This window comes from Oncorhynchus gorbuscha, linkage group LG09, assembly GCF_021184085.1.
Source record: "Oncorhynchus gorbuscha isolate QuinsamMale2020 ecotype Even-year linkage group LG09, OgorEven_v1.0, whole genome shotgun sequence".
NCBI classification, from domain to species: domain Eukaryota; kingdom Metazoa; phylum Chordata; class Actinopteri; order Salmoniformes; family Salmonidae; genus Oncorhynchus; species Oncorhynchus gorbuscha.
This window is the reverse complement of record NC_060181.1, coordinates 18063259-18079571: the sequence shown is the minus strand read 5'-3', so window position 1 is coordinate 18079571 and position 16313 is coordinate 18063259. Positions and strand designations below refer to the sequence as shown.

The 16313-nt window shown below is 39.4% G+C and overlaps 1 protein-coding gene across 3 annotated transcripts in view; it reads left to right on the top strand.

Moving 5' to 3' along the window:
- Positions 1–16313, top strand: part of LOC124043225 (zinc finger protein 385D-like) — a 93864-nt gene that overhangs the window by 14477 nt on the left and 63074 nt on the right. The window lies entirely within an intron of this gene.

The following is a 16313-nucleotide window of genomic DNA, read 5'->3' as shown; positions in this document are numbered from 1 at the left end:
AATAACAGTCGAGAGATGCAATAACAGTGGAGAGATGTAATAACAGTCGAGAGATGCAATAACAGTCTAGATGAATAACAGTCAATAACAGTCGAGAGATGCAATAACAGTGGAGAGATGCAATAACAGTCTAGAGATGCAATAACAGTCGAGAGATGCAATAACAGTGGAGAGATGCAATAACAGTCGAGAGATGCAATAACAGTCGAGAGATGCAATAACAGTCGAGAGATGCAATAACAGTCGAGAGATGCAATAACAGTGGAGAGATGCAATAACAGTCGAGAGATGCAATAACAGTGGAGAGATGCAATAACAGTGGAGAGATGCAATAACAGTCGAGAGATGCAATAACAGTCGAGAGATGCAATAACAGTCGAGATGTAATAACAGTAACAGTCGAGAGATGCAATAACAGTGGAGAGATGCAATAACAGTCGAGATGCAATAACAGTCGAGAGATGCAATAACAGTCGAGAGATGCAATAACAGTCGAGAGATGCAATAACAGTCGAGAGATGCAATAACAGTCGAGAGATGCAATAACAGTCAATAACAGTGGAGAGATGTAATAACAGTCGAGAGATGTAATAACAGTCGAGAGATGCAATAACAGTCGAGAGATGCAATAACAGTGGAGAGATGCAATAACAGTCTAGAGAATAACAGATGCAATAACAGTCGAGAGATGCAATAACAGTCGAGAGATGCAATAACAGTGCAATAACAGAGATGTAATAACAGTCGAGAGATGCAATAACAGTCGAGAGATGCAATAACAGTCGATGTAATAACAGTCGAGATGTAATAACAGTCTAGAGATATAATAACAGTCTAGAGATGCAATAACAGTCGAGAGATAATAACAGTCGAGAGATATAATAACAGTCGAGAGATGCAATAACAGTCGATGTAATAACAGTCGAGAGATGCAATAACAGTCGATGTAATAACAGTCGAGAGATATAATAACAGTCTAGAGATGCAATAACAGTCGAGATGCAATAACAGTCGAGAGATGCAATAACAGTCGAGAGATGCAATAACAGTCGAGAGATGCAATAACAGTCGAGAGATGCAATAACAGTCGATGATGCAATAACAGTCGAGAGATATAATAACAGTCTAGAGATGCAATAACAGTTGAGATGCAATAACAGTCGAGATGCAATAACAGTCGAGAGATGCAATAACAGTCTAGAGATGCAATAACAGTCGAGAGATGCAATAACAGTCGAGAGATGCAATAACAGTCGAGATGCAATAACAGTCGAGATGCAATAACAGTCGAGATGTAATAACAGTCGAGAGATGCAATAACAGTCGAGAGATGCAATAACAGTCGAGAGATGCAATAACAGTCGAGAGATGCAATAACAGTCGAGAGATGCAATAACAGTCGAGAGATGCAATAACAGTCGAGAGATGCAATAACAGTCGAGAGATGCAATAACAGTCGAGAGATGCAATAACAGTGGAGAGATGTAATAACAGTCGAGAGATGTAATAACAGTCTAGAGATGCAATAACAGTTGATGCAATAACAGTCGAGAGATGCAATAACAGTGGAGAGATGCAATAACAGTCGAGAGATGCAATAACAGTCGAGAGATGCAATAACAGTGGAGAGATGCAATAACAGTCGAGATGCAATAAGAGTCGAGATGTAATAACAGTCGAGAGATGCAATAACAGTCGATGATAATAACAGTCGAGATATAACAGTCTAGAGATGCAATAACAGTCGAGATGATGCAATAACAGTCGAGAGATGCAATAACAGTCGAGAGATGCAATAACAGTCGAGAGATGCAATAACAGTCGAGAGATAATAACAGTCGAGAGATGCAATAACAGTCGAGAGATGTAATAACAGTCGAGAGATGCAATAACAGTAAGATGCAGTCTAGAGATGCAATAACAGTCGAGAGATGCAATAACAGTCGAGAGATGCAATAACAGTCGAGAGATGCAATAACAGTCGAGAGATGCAATAACAGTCGAGAGATGTAATAAGATGTAACAGTCGAGAGATGCAATAACAGTCGAGATGAATGTCAATAATAACAGTCGAGATGCAATAACAGTCTAGAGATGCAATAACAGTCGAGATGTAATAACAGTCGAGAGATGTAATAACAGTCGAGAGATATAATAACAGTCGAGAGATAAATAACAGTCGAGAGATGCATATAATAACAGTCGAGAGATGCAATAACAGTCGATGTAATAACAGTCGAGAGATATAATAACAGTCTAGAGATGCAATAACAGTCGAGAGATGCAATAACAGTGCAATAACAGTCGAGAGATGCAATAACAGTCGAGAGATGCAATAACAGTCGATGTAATAACAGTCGAGAGATGCAATAACAGTCTAGAGATGCAATAACAGTCGAGAGATGCAATAACAGTCGAGAGATGCAATAACAGTCGAGAGATGCAATAACAGTCGAGAGATGCAATAACAGTCGAGAGATGCAATAACAGTCGAGAGATGCAATAACAGTCGAGAGATGTAATAACAGTCGAGAGATGTAATAACAGTCTAGAGATGCAATAACAGTCGAGATGCAATAATAACAGTCGAGAGATGCAATAACAGTCGAGAGATGCAATAACAGTCGATGATGCAATAACAGTCGAGAGATGCAATAACAGTCGAGAGATGCAATAACAGTCGAGAGATGCAATAACAGTCGAGAGATGCAATAACAGTCGAGAGATGCAATAACAGTCGAGAGATGCAATAACAGTCGAGAGATGCAATAACAGTCGAGAGATGCAATAACAGTCGAGAGATGCAATAACAGTCTAGAGATGCAATAACAGTTGAGATGCAATAACAGTCGAGAGATGCAATAACAGTCGAGAGATGCAATAACAGTCGAGAGATGCAATAACAGTCGAGAGATGCAATAACAGTCGAGATGAATAACAGTCAAGATGCAATAACAGTCGAGAGATGCAATAACAGTCGAGAGATGCAATAACAGTCGAGAGATGTAATAACAGTCGAGAGATGCAATAACAGTCGAGAGATGTAATAACAGTCGAGAGATGCAATAACAGTGGAGAGATGCAATAACAGTCGAGAGATGCAATAACAGTCGAGAGATGCAATAACAGTCGAGAGATGCAATAACAGTCGAGAGATGCAATAACAGTCGAGAGATGCAATAACAGTCGATGATGCAATAACAGTCGAGAGATGCAATAACAGTCGATGTAATAACAGTCGAGAGATGCAATAACAGTCTAGAGATGCAATAACAGTCGAGAGATGCAATAACAGTCGAGAGATGCAATAACAGTCGAGAGATGCAATAACAGTCGAGAGATGCAATAACAGTCGAGAGATGCAATAACAGTCGAGAGATGCAATAACAGTCGAGAGTGCAATAACAGTCGAGAGATATAATAACAGTCTAGAGATGCAATAACAGTCGAGAGATGCAATAACAGTCGAGAGATGCAATAACAGTCGAGAGATGCAATAACAGTCGAGAGATGCAATGTAATAACAGTGGAGAGATGTAATAACAGTGGAGAGATGCAATAACAGTGGAGAGATGCAATAACAGTGGAGAGATGCAATAACAGTCTAGAGATGTAATAACAGTGGAGAGATGTAATAACAGTGGAGAGATGCAATAACAGTGGAGAGATGTAATAACAGTGGAGAGATGCAATAACAGTCTAGAGATGTAATAACAGTCGAGAGATGCAATAACAGTCTAGAGATGCAATAACAGTCGAGAGATGCAATAACAGTCGAGAGATGCAATAACAGTCGAGAGATGCAATAACAGTGGAGAGATGTAATAACAGTCGAGAGATGCAATAACAGTCTAGAGATGCAATAACAGTCGAGAGATGCAATAACAGTGGAGAGATGCAATAACAGTCCAGAGATGCAATAACAGTCGAGAGATGCAATAACAGTCGAGAGATGCAATAACAGTGGAGAGATGCAATAACAGTGGAGAATAACAGTCGATGCAATAACAGTCGAGAGATGTAATAACAGTGGAGAGATGCAATAACAGTGGAGATGCAATAACAGTCGAGAGATGCAATAACAGTGGAGAGATGTAATAACAGTGCGAGAGATGCAATAACAGTCGAGAGATGCAATAACAGTCGAGAGATGCAATAACAGTCGAGAGATGCAATAACAGTCGAGAGATGCAATAACAGTCGAGAGATGCAATAACAGTCGAGATGCAATAACAGTCGAGATGCAATAACAGTCGAGAGATGCAATAACAGTCGAGAGATGCAATAACAGTCGAGAGATGCAATAACAGTCGAGAGATGCAATAACAGTCGAGAGATGCAATAACAGTCGAGAGATGCAATAACAGTCGAGAGATGCAATAACAGTCGAGAGATGCAATAACAGTCGAGAGATGCAATAACAGTCGAGAGATGCAATAACAGTCGAGAGATGCAATAACAGTCGAGAGATGCAATAACAGTCGAGAGATGCAATAACAGTGGAGATGATGTAATAACAGTGGAGAGATGTAATAACAGTGGAGATGATGCAGTGGAGAGATAACAACAGTCGAGAGATGCAATAACAGTGGAGAGATGCAATAACAGTCGAGAGATGCAATAACAGTCGAGAGATGCAATAACAGTGGAGAGATGTAATAACAGTCGAGATGTAATAAGAGTCGAGAGATGTAATAAGAGTCGAGAGATGCAATAACAGTCGATGTAATAACAGTCGAGATATAACAGTCTAGAGATGCAATAACAGTCGAGATGTAATAACAGTCGAGAGATATAATAACAGTCGAGAGATATAATAACAGTCGAGAGATATAATAACAGTCGAGAGATATAATAACAGTCGAGAGATGCAATAACAGTCGATGTAATAACAGTCGAGAGATATAATAACAGTCTAGAGATGCAATAACAGTCGAGATGCAATAACAGTCGAGAGATGCAATAACAGTCGAGAGATGCAATAACAGTCGAGAGATGCAATAACAGTCGAGAGATGCAATAACAGTCGAGAGATGCAATAACAGTCGAGAGATGCAATAACAGTCGAGAGATGCAATAACAGTCGAGAGATGTAATAACAGTCGAGATGTAATAACAGTCGAGAGATGCAATAACAGTGGAGAGATGCAATAACAGTCGAGAGATGCAATAACAGTCGAGAGATGCAATAACAGTCGATGTAATAACAGTCGAGAGATATAATAACAGTCTAGAGATGCAATAACAGTCGAGAGATGCAATAACAGTCGATGTAATAACAGTCGAGAGATGCAATAACAGTCGATGTAATAACAGTCGAGAGATATAATAACAGTCTAGAGATGCAATAACAGTCGAGAGATGCAATAACAGTCGAGAGATGCAATAACAGTCGAGAGATGCAATAACAGTCGAGAGATGCAATAACAGTCGAGAGATGCAATAACAGTCGATGTAATAACAGTCGAGAGATATAATAACAGTCTAGAGATGCAATAACAGTTGAGATGCAATAACAGTCGAGAGATGCAATAACAGTCGAGAGATGCAATAACAGTCGAGAGATGCAATAACAGTCGAGAGATGCAATAACAGTCGAGAGATGCAATAACAGTCGAGAGATGCAATAACAGTCGAGAGATGTAATAACAGTCGAGAGATGTAATAACAGTCGAGAGATGCAATAACAGTCGAGAGATGTAATAACAGTCGAGATGTAATAACAGTCGAGAGATGCAATAACAGTGGAGAGATGCAATAACAGTCGAGAGATGCAATAACAGTCGAGAGATGCAATAACAGTCGAGAGATGCAATAACAGTCGAGAGATGCAATAACAGTCGAGAGATGCAATAACAGTCGATGTAATAACAGTCGAGAGATGCAATAACAGTCGATGTAATAACAGTCGAGAGATATAATAACAGTCTAGAGATGCAATAACAGTCGAGAGATGCAATAACAGTCGAGAGATGCAATAACAGTCGAGAGATGCAATAACAGTCGAGAGATGCAATAACAGTCGAGAGATGCAATAACAGTCGAGAGATGCAATAACAGTCGATGTAATAACAGTCGAGAGATATAATAACAGTCTAGAGATGCAATAACAGTCGAGATGCAATAACAGTCGAGAGATGCAATAACAGTCGAGAGATGCAATAACAGTCGAGAGATGCAATAACAGTGGAGAGATGTAATAACAGTGGAGAGATGCAATAACAGTGGAGAGATGCAATAACAGTGGAGAGATGCAATAACAGTCTAGAGATGTAATAACAGTGGAGAGATGTAATAACAGTGGAGAGATGCAATAACAGTGGAGAGATGTAATAACAGTGGAGAGATGCAATAACAGTCTAGAGATGTAATAACAGTCGAGAGATGCAATAACAGTCTAGAGATGCAATAACAGTCGAGAGATGCAATAACAGTCGAGAGATGCAATAACAGTCGAGAGATGCAATAACAGTGGAGAGATGTAATAACAGTCGAGAGATGCAATAACAGTCTAGAGATGCAATAACAGTCGAGAGATGCAATAACAGTGGAGAGATGCAATAACAGTCCAGAGATGCAATAACAGTCGAGAGATGCAATAACAGTCGAGAGATGTAATAACAGTGGAGAGATACAATAACAGTGGAGAGATGCAATAACAGTCGAGAGATGTAATAACAGTGGAGAGATGCAATAACAGTGGAGAGATGCAATAACAGTCGAGAGATGCAATAACAGTGGAGAGATGTAATAACAGTCGAGATGTAATAACAGTCGAGAGATGCAATAACAGTGGAGAGATGCAATAACAGTCGAGATGCAATAACAGTCGAGAGATGCAATAACAGTCGAGAGATGCAATAACAGTCGAGAGATGCAATAACAGTCGAGATGCAATAACAGTCGAGATGCAATAACAGTCGAGAGATGTAATAACAGTCGAGAGATGCAATAACAGTCGAGAGATGCAATAACAGTCGAGAGATGCAATAACAGTCGAGAGATGCAATAACAGTCGAGAGATGCAATAACAGTCGAGAGATGCAATAACAGTCGAGAGATGCAATAACAGTCGAGAGATGCAATAACAGTCGAGAGATGCAATAACAGTCGAGAGATGCAATAACAGTCGAGAGATGCAATAACAGTCGAGAGATGCAATAACAGTGGAGAGATGTAATAACAGTGGAGAGATGCAATAACAGTGGAGAGATGCAATAACAGTCGAGAGATGCAATAACAGTGGAGAGATGCAATAACAGTCGAGAGATGCAATAACAGTCGAGAGATGCAATAACAGTGGAGAGATGTAATAACAGTCGAGATGTAATAAGAGTCGAGAGATGTAATAAGAGTCGAGAGATGCAATAACAGTCGATGTAATAACAGTCGAGATATAACAGTCTAGAGATGCAATAACAGTCGAGATGTAATAACAGTCGAGAGATATAATAACAGTCGAGAGATATAATAACAGTCGAGAGATATAATAACAGTCGAGAGATATAATAACAGTCGAGAGATGCAATAACAGTCGATGTAATAACAGTCGAGAGATATAATAACAGTCTAGAGATGCAATAACAGGCGAGAGATGCAATAACAGTCGAGAGATGCAATAACAGTCGATGTAATAACAGTCGAGAGATATAATAACAGTCTAGAGATGCAATAACAGGCGAGAGATGCAATAACAGTCGAGAGATGCAATAACAGTCGAGAGATGCAATAACAGTCGATGTAATAACAGTCGAGAGATGCAATAACAGTCGATGTAATAACAGTCGAGAGATATAATAACAGTCTAGAGATGCAATAACAGTCGAGAGATGCAATAACAGTCGAGAGATGCAATAACAGTCGAGAGATGCAATAACAGTCGAGAGATGCAATAACAGTCGATGTAATAACAGTCGAGATATAACAGTCTAGAGATGCAATAACAGTCGAGATGTAATAACAGTCGAGAGATATAATAACAGTCGAGAGATGCAATAACAGTCGAGAGATGCAATAACAGTCGAGAGATGCAATAACAGTCGAGAGATGCAATAACAGTCGAGAGATGCAATAACAGTCGAGAGATGCAATAACAGTCGAGAGATGCAATAACAGTCGAGAGATGTAATAACAGTCGAGATGTAATAACAGTTGAGAGATGCAATAACAGTGGAGAGATGTAATAACAGTCGAGATGTAATAAGAGTCGAGAGATGTAATAAGAGTCGAGAGATGCAATAACAGTCGATGTAATAACAGTCGAGATATAACAGTCTAGAGATGCAATAACAGTCGAGATGTAATAACAGTCGAGAGATATAATAACAGTCGAGAGATATAATAACAGTCGAGAGATATAATAACAGTCGAGAGATATAATAACAGTCGAGAGATGCAATAACAGTCGATGTAATAACAGTCGAGAGATATAATAACAGTCTAGAGATGCAATAACAGGCGAGAGATGCAATAACAGTCGAGAGATGCAATAACAGTCGATGTAATAACAGTCGAGAGATATAATAACAGTCTAGAGATGCAATAACAGGCGAGAGATGCAATAACAGTCGAGAGATGCAATAACAGTCGAGAGATGCAATAACAGTCGATGTAATAACAGTCGAGAGATGCAATAACAGTCGATGTAATAACAGTCGAGAGATATAATAACAGTCTAGAGATGCAATAACAGTCGAGAGATGCAATAACAGTCGAGAGATGCAATAACAGTCGAGAGATGCAATAACAGTCGAGAGATGCAATAACAGTCGATGTAATAACAGTCGATGTAATAACAGTCGAGATATAACAGTCTAGAGATGCAATAACAGTCGAGATGTAATAACAGTCGAGAGATATAATAACAGTCGAGAGATGCAATAACAGTCGAGAGATGCAATAACAGTCGAGAGATGCAATAACAGTCGAGAGATGCAATAACAGTCGAGAGATGCAATAACAGTCGAGAGATGCAATAACAGTCGAGAGATGCAATAACAGTCGAGAGATGCAATAACAGTAATGTAATAACAGTCGAGATGTAATAACAGTTGAGAGATGCAATAACAGTGGAGAGATGCAATAACAGTCGAGAGATGCAATAACAGTCGAGAGATGCAATAACAGTCGATGTAATAACAGTCGAGAGATATAATAACAGTCTAGAGATGCAATAACAGTCGAGAGATGCAATAACAGTCGAGAGATGCAATAACAGTCGAGAGATGCAATAACAGTCGATGTAATAACAGTCGAGAGATGCAATAACAGTCGATGTAATAACAGTCGAGAGATATAATAACAGTCTAGAGATGCAATAACAGTCGAGAGATGCAATAACAGTCGAGAGATGCAATAACAGTCGAGAGATGCAATAACAGTCGAGAGATGCAATAACAGTCGAGAGATGCAATAACAGTCGATGTAATAACAGTCGAGAGATATAATAACAGTCTAGAGATGCAATAACAGTCGAGATGCAATAACAGTCGAGAGATGCAATAACAGTCGAGAGATGCAATAACAGTCGAGAGATGCAATAACAGTCGAGAGATGCAATAACAGTCGAGAGATGCAATAACAGTCGAGAGATGTAATAACAGTCGAGAGATGTAATAACAGTCGAGAGATGCAATAACAGTCGAGAGATGTAATAACAGTCGAGATGTAATAACAGTCGAGAGATGCAATAACAGTGGAGAGATGCAATAACACTCGAGAGATGCAATAACAGTCGAGAGATGCAATAACAGTCGATGTAATAACAGTCGAGAGATATAATAACAGTCTAGAGATGCAATAACAGTCGAGAGATGCAATAACAGTCGAGAGATGCAATAACAGTCGAGAGATGCAATAACAGTCGATGTAATAACAGTCGAGAGATGCAATAACAGTCGATGTAATAACAGTCGAGAGATATAATAACAGTCTAGAGATGCAATAACAGTCGAGAGATGCAATAACAGTCGAGAGATGCAATAACAGTCGAGAGATGCAATAACAGTCGAGAGATGCAATAACAGTCGAGAGATGCAATAACAGTCGAGAGATGCAATAACAGTCGAGAGATGTAATAACAGTCGAGAGATGTAATAACAGTCTAGAGATGCAATAACAGTCGAGAGATGTAATAACAGTCGAGAGATGTAATAACAGTCGAGAGATGTAATAACAGTCGAGAGATGCTATAACAGTCGATGTAATAACAGTCGAGAGATATAATAACAGTCTAGAGATGCAATAACAGTCGAGAGATGCAATAACAGTCGAGAGATGCAATAACAGTCGAGAGATGCAATAACAGTCGATGTAATAACAGTCGAGAGATGCAATAACAGTCGATGTAATAACAGTCGAGAGATATAATAACAGTCTAGAGATGCAATAACAGTCGAGAGATGCAATAACAGTCGAGAGATGCAATAACAGTCGAGAGATGCAATAACAGTCGAGAGATGCAATAACAGTCGAGAGATGTAATAACAGTCGAGAGATGTAATAACAGTCGAGAGATGTAATAACAGTCGAGAGATGCAATAACAGTCGAGAGATGTAATAACAGTCGAGATGTAATAACAGTCGAGAGATGCAATAACAGTGGAGAGATGCAATAACAGTCGAGAGATGCAATAACAGTCGAGAGATGCAATAACAGTCGATGTAATAACAGTCGAGAGATATAATAACAGTCTAGAGATGCAATAACAGTGGAGAGATGCAATAACAGTCGAGAGATGCAATAACAGTCGAGAGATGCAATAACAGTCGAGAGATGCAATAACAGTCGATGTAATAACAGTCGAGAGATATAATAACAGTCTAGAGATGCAATAACAGTCGAGAGATGCAATAACAGTCGAGAGATGCAATAACAGTCGATGTAATAACAGTCGAGAGATGCAATAACAGTCGAGAGATGCAATAACAGTCGATGTAATAACAGTCGTGAGATGTAATAACAGTCTAGAGATGCAATAACAGTGGAGAGATGCAATAACAGTCGATGTAATAACAGTCGAGAGATATAATAATAGTCGAGAGATGCAATAACAGTGGAGAGATGCAATAACAGTCGATGTAATAACAGTCGAGAGATATAATAACAGTCTAGAGATGCAATAACAGTCGAGAGATGCAATAACAGTCGAGAGATGCAATAACAGTCGAGATGTAATAACAGTCGAGAGATGTAATAACAGTCGAGAGATGTAATAACAGTCGAGATGCAATAACAGTCGAGATGCAATAACAGTCGAGATGCAATAACAGTCGAGAGATGTAATAACAGTCGAGAGATGCAATAACAGTCGAGATGCAATAACAGTCGAGATGTAATAACAGTCGAGAGATGTAATAACAGTCTAGAGATGTAATAACAGTCGAGAGATGTAATAACAGTCGAGAGATATAATAACAGTCTAGAGATGCAATAACAGTCGAGAGATGCAATAACAGTCGAGAGATGCAATAACAGTCGAGATGCAATAACAGTCGAGATGCAATAACAGTCGAGAGATGTAATAACAGTCGAGAGATGCAATAACAGTCGAGATGCAATAACAGTCGAGATGTAATAACAGTCGAGAGATGTAATAACAGTCTAGAGATGTAATAACAGTCGAGAGATGTAATAACAGTCGAGAGATATAATAACAGTCTAGAGATGCAATAACAGTCGAGAGATGCAATAACAGTCGAGAGATGCAATAACAGTCGAGAGATGTAATAACAGTCGAGAGATGTAATAACAGTCGAGAGATGTAATAACAGTCGAGATGCAATAACAGTCGAGATGCAATAACAGTCGAGATGCAATAACAGTCGAGAGATGTAATAACAGTCGAGAGATGCAATAACAGTCGAGATGCAATAACAGTCGAGATGTAATAACAGTCGAGAGATGTAATAACAGTCGAGAGATGTAATAACAGTCGAGAGATGCAATAACAGTCGAGATGTAATAACAGTCGAGAGATGTAATAACAGTCGAGAGATGTAATAACAGTCGAGAGATGCAATAACAGTCGAGAGATGCAATAACAGTCGAGAGATGCAATAACAGTCGAGATGCAATAACAGTCGAGATGTAATAACAGTCGAGAGATGTAATAACAGTCGAGAGATGTAATAACAGTCGAGAGATGCAATAACAGTCGAGAGATGCAATAACAGTGGAGAGATGCAATAACAGTCGATGTAATAACAGTCGAGAGATATAATAACAGTCGAGAGATGTAATAACAGTCGAGAGATGTAATAACAGTCGAGATGCAATAACAGTCGAGATGCAATAACAGTCGAGATGTAATAACAGTCGAGATGTAATAACAGTCGAGAGATGCAATAACAGTCGAGAGATGTAATAACAGTCGAGAGATGTAATAACAGTCGAGATGCAATAACAGTCGAGATGCAATAACAGTCGAGATGTAATAACAGTCGAGAGATGTAATAACAGTCGAGAGATGTAATAACAGTCGAGAACAATCACCGTACAGTTGAACAGTTAACCTTCTAAATGTACTCAGATTGAACTGGAGCTATACTCACTTCTCTGTCCGGATTCCCATAGTACACACAGACATAACTCATGCTAATGACTGTAATGACCATGATCATCTCTAACTCATAACTCTGTCTGTCACCTCCCTCAGAAAGGGACAAGGAAGTGTGAGCTCCAGTACAGCAGTATTTACAATATGTATGATGTGTTTCCATCTACTGACACATAGCCCATAACTCTTTCTCCTAAAGAACAATAAATAGACAAAGAGAGATTATATGAGGGATGGAGAGATTGAGTGTGAAAAGAGGAAGATATATACAGACCGAGAGAGAAAAGGAGAGAAATTGACAGTGTAGAGGAGAAAGCGAGAGTAAGGCAGGAAGAGAAAGAGAGAGTGAAAAAGCAGCAATAGTAATGTTTGTCCAGCTTGAGACACCGTAGCCACTATATACATCTTAAAATAGTCAGAATGAACTCATTAATTTACGTTTTTGCCGAGGAGATCATAGTCATGCAATTTTACATCTAACTAACATGTTTGGTGCAGTATTTCTCAAGTGGAAAAATTTGCATGAAAATGAATCCTATATCGTTGAATGACCTCAAACACTTAATTGAAGAATATCTACGGTTGACCAATGGAGAAATGACTGACGGTGTGGTCTTGGCTACCGAAGTCCGACTTGCCTCGCTCATTTTCTGGGGGTGTGCACAAACAGCCCCAAAAAAACCTGGCTGAAGACCAAAACGAACAAAAACGTCAGAAAATGTTGTCATAATATATGCAAGATACTGTTTCAGATGGGAAGCATGCAGATGCCTTAATAAGAGCTAGAGAGTGATAAGAGCTAGAGACTGATAAGAGCTAGAGACTGATAAGAGCTAGAGACTGATAAGAGCTAGAGAGTGATAAGAGCTAGAGACTGATAAGAGCTAGAGACTGATAAGAGCTAGAGAGTGATAAGAGCTAGAGACTGATAAGAGCTAGAGAGTGATAAGAGCTAGAGAGTGATAAGAGCTAGAGACTGATAAGAGCTAGAGAGTGATAAGAGCTAGAGACTGATAAGAGCTAGAGACTGATAAGAGCTAGAGAGTGATAAGAGCTAGAGACTGATAAGAGCTAGAGAGTGATAAGAGCTAGAGAGTGATAAGAGCTAGAGAGTGATAAGAGCTAGAGACTGATAAGAGCTAGAGAGTGATAAGAGCTAGAGAGTGATAAGAGCTAGAGAGTGATAAGAGCTAGAGAGTGATAAGAGCTAGAGACTGATAAGAGCTAGAGACTGATAAGAGCTAGAGACTGATAAGAGCTAGAGAGTGATAAGACCTAGAGACTGATAAGAGCTAGAGACTGATAAGAGCTAGAGAGTGATAAGAGCTAGAGAGTGATAAGAGCTAGAGACTGATAAGAGCTAGAGACTGATAAGAGCTAGAGAGTGATAAGAGCTAGAGACTGATAAGAGCTAGAGAGTGATAAGAGCTAGAGAGTGATAAGACCTAGAGAGTGATAAGAGCTAGAGCGTGATACAGTACAGTGTCATGACCTTGCCCTCTTTGGGTATAGCAAGCCCTATCCCCTTCTCCCTGTCTCCCCCTGCCTCTTTCAACTAGGCTGCTGTGGTCAAAGAGAGGTCGTAAATTCCTGAGGAGAAGACCTGCCTCATGGCCACACAGTATAAGAGACAGAGTGAATTTTCATAGAGAACAAAGGAATTCCTTCCACCTCACAGAACTTGAGGTCTGAACAAATTTCATGCTCCGGAGAAGGTATAAAAGATCGGTGAAGAATCCAGCTACGAACTGGTCCGTTTGTCACAACTTGGGGAAGGTCATGGGAGACGGTGTGGCCACATTACCATAACGCTGTTTATATAATAGCCTCAGATATGAGGTTTTACATCTAATTGTTGTATAACATGAATGAGTGAGTATGATACTGTTTACACAATTTTACAATGTGATTTTGGACTGTTTAATGAAGGAAACTCCCTTTTGAGTTTAACTAAATCAGAGGACCGCCCCTGACCTCAGTTAGGGTCAGGCATCCTGGGACAGCCCCTTTTCTGCAATTCCGAATAAAACCCAACTTTGAGAAATTACCACCACCACCACGTTTCTCTCAATCACGGGAGTACAAAGGTTGTAGACCATTGCTGAATCTTTTAACCATACCACGTGGTTAACCTCTTAGACTATTGATACCGACAGAATAAGAACAAGTCTTTGATTTTAATTACTAGCCTGCAGCTAGGAATTCGGTATCATTGAACGCGAAGAACGACAACCGCCGAAACATCCATCCTATAAGAAAACAAATGAATGTCACTCTGAACGATCCAGCCTAACCACAGAGAGAGAGAGAGAGAGAGGACGAAAACACTCCAACAGTAACAAAATTTCAACAGCGATCAAGACGACACACTGAGCGTAAATATATATATTGATTGCAATTGTTCCCGAATGAGTGAGCGTTCATGTGTAAAGGATTAGCATTTAAATTGTTATAATCATTAACCCTGTAGTGACTTCTTGGTCAACCACCACTTCCCTTTTGTCTAACAAGCCGCAATGCCGGTTTAGCCCACTAGGGCACATTCTCCTATCATTTCTTGTAACCATATTTACCTTGTTTGTTTGTTTATGCATTTCTGCGAATTGCTTAGTTAGTAATAAATAAATGATTTAAGACAATTGATGTATGGATGACTCATAGTGAAGACTGGGTTCATGCAGATAACCAACAATTTACAACGTTTGGAATGAGACTAACGTGAGGTATAGTAAATAATTCATTCATCAGAAGACTATGGATCAGATATGAAAATATATGAAAAGTTATTTTAGGAAATGAGGAAGTCATCTTGTAATCTGAATATTTTCCTTGGTGCCCCGACTTCCTAATTAATTACAGTTACATAATTAATCAGTTTGATCGCGTAATACTATTACAGAGAATCTTTGATAAAACGAAGTCTTCAATGTAATGATAGTAAATACACGACAGCAGTAACCATATGTGGAAGACAGTCCATCACACTCAGAGGAGAGTGTCTGAGACAACAGCTCCTTGGGGAGACCTGAAGGAGACTTTGATCAGACAAAGACAGAGGAGGTGAGAAAGAAGGATAGAGAGGGTAAAGAAGTGGAGCGGGTTCATAGTGGAGCAAATAGAGTGTGGGTTGGGGTTGGAATGTGGAGTGCCGGCTCAGAGATGGGTCAGAGGGTGATATAAGGGTTGAGGGTGCTGAAGGTTTAAGGCTTCAGTTCTGCTGGCACCTAGCTGAACTTGACATGGTGAACCGAATTAATGTGCTCGCATACTCCCTTAAAATACCTTTTCTTGAAAAATAAGTAAAAACATTCCCTACCGTTGACCAATCACAGACGAAGGGGTGTAGTTTTTGGCTCCCGAACTTCACCTTGCCTCCAGTAAAAATGGAGCTGAAGGGTTGTGTGTGGGGGGGTGCTAAAGGGTTAGGAGCAATGATTTATAGATGACTGTGTTGAAGCTACCGTGCCTCCATCTTGGCACTCCCTCACCATTGTATAAAATATTTTGTAAGCTGTAGAAATTTATTTATTTATGTCTACATTCATTTTTGTCATAGTTGCTATATTACAGATACCTTAATACATACTTTTAAATTAGATTATGTGAGCATGCTAGCAGAAACTCATAGACTTCAAGTTATTGTGGGTTCTTATTCTGTTTAGTTGCCTGTCTGCACTAGCCATATTAGCTTCACGGTTCGTTTTGTTGTTTTGTATAGTTTGTTCAGTGTTCTTTCTTTATTAAAGAAGTATGTAC